We start from the raw sequence: 5568 nt of genomic DNA on the forward strand, positions 1-5568 counted from the left end.
ACATCGAGTTTGATGGATACAGATATTAGTGCATTATCATCTCTATGGGCAACATCCAAGTGGAGTTTGAAGCCAGATTTCCAGGCTCTCTCTTCTGCTGCCTTGCCTATCTTTGATGGTCTGCTAAGCCAATGAGCCTGGAAAACAAAGCTGCGCTCGATTAGTGAGTCCATTCATCACTCTATTCTTTCATCCACCGTGCAGAAGCTTTTGCTGACGCTGAGATCGGTAAAGATGAATTTGATGTGAACAAATATAAATGCTTACGACCATCAGCTACGAATCTGTCGCAGTTTTGGTAGAATGATACTCAGTCGCCACTCCGATGGTGTTGAAGAAAAGTTGATCTTCATTCACCTGAGGAATGGGGAGAACAGAAATGGCTTATTGTGCTGTGGTTCTGGAGAATTGCTGCAGCATGTGTACATTCTTTTATTGAACATTCATAGATAGCGTGTATATTGGAAATAGTCACCTATATTTTTATGAGAAGGAGAAAAGAAAATTATATTATTTGTACTTCACATAATTATATACTACTCCCCATTTATATTCGTTTTGCTTGGCATTGTATAAAACAAAAAGGGCAGTTTTGTAATTTACAAACATCTGATTTTTATTAGTACTCCATAAAAGAGTGTGGAGTGGGGGCAACCGTAAAAAACTAAAAGGCCAACCGCAATTTGAAATTCCATTGGATAACAGCAGCTTCGGGAATTCTAGAGAGAGAGAGAGAGACACACACACACATCATCACATTCACCACGAACCATAAGCTCAACCATGGCGGCTCTTCAGCACCTCTCTTCTTCTATTACAGCTCCCTTGCCTTCGCAGCTCCGCTCTCGCTTCCATTTCCGCCGCCGCTGCTGCTATCGTCTCCTGCCTTCCGCTTCGGCAGCTCCTCAGCCCGGGCAAACTGATAATGCTATTACCGCCGCCAGTTGATAGGCGGACTACTAGCCGCCACGCAATTTCGCTTCTCCGCTAGGCCGCAAGGCGTTGGCGGCGGAGGACCCACTGTCCGAGTGGGAAAGAGTTTTCCTACAATTGATCCCGGCGTCGTCCTTCTCGACATTGCTTTCGTCCCTGATGATCCCTCTCACGGTTGGTTTCTACACTAGACTCCATTGTTTATATTACCTGCTGATTTCGTGCAATTAATGTTTGTTAGATTAATTATATATTGGCACATTAATTGAAAATGGTTGAATTATCATATCTATCGAAATCATGCTGATTCAGTTAGCACATTGATTGAAGATATAGCTAATTGAGCAAAGTACCAACACAATTTGATTTGGATGGTTTGGCAGGTTTCTTATTAGGGACTAGACAAACTTTGTTGGAGACGAAAGACGGAGGAGCCACTTGGGCTCCACGTTCCATACCGTCTGCTGAAGATGAGGACTTTAACTATAGGTTTAATTCCATCAGCTTCAAAGGGAAGGAAGGTTGGATTATAGGCAAGCCAGCTATTCTTTTGTACACTCCAGATGCTGGAGATACGTGGAAGCGCATACCATTAAGTTCTCAACTTCCTGGTGATATGGTAACCATCACCTACCTAGCTTGCCTCACTCTATTTCTTTTTGTCAACGTGATTCTTTATTTGTGTCTATGCTTGTGCTACGTATTGTTACTTTTATTTGTAAACGCCTCCATTTCCAGTTCTCATGACATGATCCCTTAACTTGACTACCATTGATCATGCTTGAGGATTGCTTCCTATATATGTCTTGATCATCCATTTCCACTTCACAACCTAGTGCAATAACTGCAATCAAATATGACCAACATAAGCAAAACACGCAGTGGGTGGGTGCTTATATGTAATTTTTCAAAATTCAGTTTCACTTTGTTGCGATAGCAGAAGCAGCAAGAAAGAGGAGAGACCTAGATTCTTTGACTCAAAGGCCAAGAAAGTTTGCTGGGACAATGCAAAAAAGGTTCCAGGTAGAGACCCAGAAAGATGGCGAATGGATGCAGCTGGAAACATAGTCTGCAAACGTCTCCATACCTGTAATGGTTGTCTTTGTTATGAGTATGATCATATTATCCCTTTTCGAAAGGTGGTGAGTCTGTGGCCGAGAATTGTCAAATTCTTCAAACCAGGGTAAATAGGTTGAAATCCGACCAAAGTGAAATTAAACAGGGATTGCTGGAAGGTTACTCTTGCGACCTTAAATTCACCGAGGAACAACTTGACATAATTGAAATGGCCGTTTATGGAAGTGTAATTAGGCCAGGGAGGCAGTGCATTGTTGGAAGTATTAGATCATTGATTGGGAAATACAGCTCTAGAGATCCTAAGATCACATGCAACTAGGCAAATTTAATCAAGGCTGCTTTCTTATCTATGTTTTTTTTCAATAAGCCTTAACCTATCCCTTAATAAAGTGTGTGACATTCTTGTTTTGGTTTTTGTACTTTTAGTTTTGCACTGCATTTTTATGAAAAGAAAATTCATTTACTCTTATGATGCACTGATTTTTTTTCAATTATGTTAATGGATTTACATTCATCTGTGAATGTCCATTTACGAGGCAGAAGGAACAGACATAGGCATAGCGGAATTATGTGATTGAAGGTTACAATTAGGAGTACGAACTCCATGAGCCAATTTATCTATCTCTTTCTGATCATGTCCTTTCATTAAAATATCTCGAAACTGGACTATAAAGGATATCATCAGACTTAGGAGATACCAAAGGTCCAAGCATCATGAAGGAACAAAGACTAAGATCTGTCCAATCTTATGCATGTGCAAGCACGGTGCACTACCAAATACTAATACAGAAGGCAGGATCTGGACCTATATTTTATTGCTAGATTTAGCATTGTGTTCTACTTGTACTATAGCTGGATTAATTTAGGATCTAGGACTGAATTCATACGATGAATCTTATAGTAGAATCATAGTCATCACTCATCAGTAATCACTATTACCATTCTTTTCCTCTTGTTGCAAATAGAGGACCGTGTTTAGAAAGTATTCCTCAGTCTAAGCAAGGTGGCCATACTGGTTGATTGTTTCAGGTATATATAAAGGCTACTGGAGAGAAGGGTGCTGAATTGGTAACTGATCAGGGTGCAATTTACGTCACATCAAATGGAGGATACAATTGGAAGGCTGCTATTCAGGAGACTGTTTCAGCTACTTTAAATAGGTTAGTTTCCTCTGGAATTCCTGAGTCTCTTGCAGAATAGGTGCTATTTGCATTACTATCTCAAGATTCTATGCCAGCATTTTGTTCCCACGCGTACTAGTTACTAATGTGCACCCTTGCTGCTGCAGAACAGTTTCTAGTGGTATCAGTGGTGCCAGTTACTACACAGGAACATTTAGCACAGTGAATCGCTCACCGGAAGGAAAATATGTCGCCGTCTCAAGCCGTGGTAACTTCTATCTGACATGGGAACCAGGTCAGGTAAGATTCTCTAACAGCATTGACATAAAAAAATTATAGCTTCTTTTGAAAGGCAACTTAGCTTCTCTATACTCCAAAATAAATTAACTGATCTTCATTTCCATGTTCGTATTTCTACTGCTTTCGCTTTTGAATACCAAATAAGAAAATTAAGAAAAGCTTATGATGCTGTCAATTTGTATGCAACATCTCAGGCATACTGGCAGCCTCATAATAGGGCTGTAGCAAGAAGAATTCAAAACATGGGCTGGAGAGCTGATGGTGGTCTTTGGCTTCTAGCACGTGGTGGGGGACTTTATCTCAGCAAGGGCACTGGGGTAAGTGACTTTTGATGTAATGCCATATTTGCTCCTTTTCTATATGACATGCTGCAAAGTAGGGACATTATTTTGCTTCCCTCGGATGTAGCTTCTCGTCTTGCTGTTCTTACCCACTTATATGACATTTGTCTTCATCGATTGTAATCATTGTAAATGTATTCAGATAACTGAGGACTTTGAGGAAATTCCAGTGCAAAGTCGTGGATTCGGGATTCTTGATGTTGGGTACCGATCAGAGGTATAACTATGCTGATAAATTTCTTTACGGTGTGTTTGCTGCATTCGGGATAGGCTGATCTCATATGCCAGAATTAATTTTGAGTACACTACATGTAGAAGGATTTCTATATTAAATTAGACAATATAGGCCTTCCCAACTTCTTGCAAAATTTAACTGTCATTAAATAGTCACATTCTTTCAATATTATGTCCCTCCCTCCTATCTTTGTGTTTCTTTGAACATATAATAATTTGCAAACAAGTGCCATACCGAACATTGTGTCTCTTAACACTTGATGATGCAACTTGCAGGACGAGGCTTGGGCTGCGGTGGCAGTGGAGTTCTGCTGAAAACCACGAACAGCGGGAAGACCTGGATCCGTGACAGAGCAGCTGACAATATTGCTGCCAATCTCTACTCTGTAAAGTAAGCTCCATTCTTTATATAGTGCCCTTGATGAACTAACCATCACACATGAGAAGTTACGCGAGAGAGGGTTATTTTATCGATCGAGTGTGCTTGGATGAGTTCACAAGTTAGTGGTTGATGGTGTGTACAGGTTCATAAATGACAAACAAGGATTCGTACTAGGGAACGACGGAGTGTTGCTGAAATTTCTAGGATGATTGGGCTGCTTGAGCTGAGGATGAGTGTGTGTTTCTTTTGTTTAGTCCAATGCATTATTACCCTGTGAATTTTGATTCAAGTTATAAGTACATACATTCTTGAAGCTTTGGCTCTCGTATATTATTTGGATTTGTGGAGGAATACTCATTTGTATATCACTGGAAATTAGTGGTGTTTTGAAAGACATACCTAATTCGTTTTATTTCTTACGTTTATGTAAATTATTGTGGAGTCAGTCTGCTTCAATGAAGACACGTGAATAGAACATTGTAAACTAATATTATTTCACATAATTATTAGTAACGAAACAGAAACGGAATATGTATGGATCCAAGTCATGATGCTCTATCAAAAATCTCAATTGGTGCACGCATATAATATATACTAGGAGTATATGATATGTGTTTTGACAGCAAATGAGTACTCAGATAACTTACATAAATTGTACACACACAATACCCTTTAATTTAGTTCTCTTTTAGGATAGAAATTTATGACTAGTTTATCCTTATTATGCAGTTACGGATATATATTAACACTAACAATTTAGAAAAATTCATTAATTTAAATTATTAATTAATTATGGTAATAGTGGAGTATTAATTAACACTCCATAATTAAATTACTATATTTAATAAATTAAATTTATAACTTAATATAGTACTGCATATCTTTTTCTAATAAATTTATATTTAATCATTTTATAGTTTGCTAGTGTTTTTCTTTGTTTTATCTCTTCTAATTTATTTATTTTTCATTAATTTCTTAAACAAATTATCATGAGGTATAAATCATCAATGTAGTAACAAACTAACAATGAATTATTTATCTTAATATATGAAAAAATAAAAAAATACTCCTATCATATATACTCTCCGTCCATAATAAATGTCGATCTTTCTTTTGTTTATCGCGAAAAGATGTCGCATTACAACATCAAATAAAATCTCATAAAATCTTTTGTCATTTT

The 5568-nt window shown here is 38.0% G+C and overlaps 1 pseudogene; it reads left to right on the forward strand.

Moving 5' to 3' along the window:
- Positions 1-649: 649 nt before the first annotated feature.
- LOC125213799 lies at positions 650-4800 on the forward strand (annotated as a pseudogene).
- Positions 4801-5568: the final 768 nt, after the last annotated feature.

This window comes from Salvia hispanica, chromosome 3 (genome assembly GCF_023119035.1).
Source record: "Salvia hispanica cultivar TCC Black 2014 chromosome 3, UniMelb_Shisp_WGS_1.0, whole genome shotgun sequence".
Classification (NCBI taxonomy): Eukaryota; Viridiplantae; Streptophyta; class Magnoliopsida; order Lamiales; family Lamiaceae; genus Salvia; species Salvia hispanica.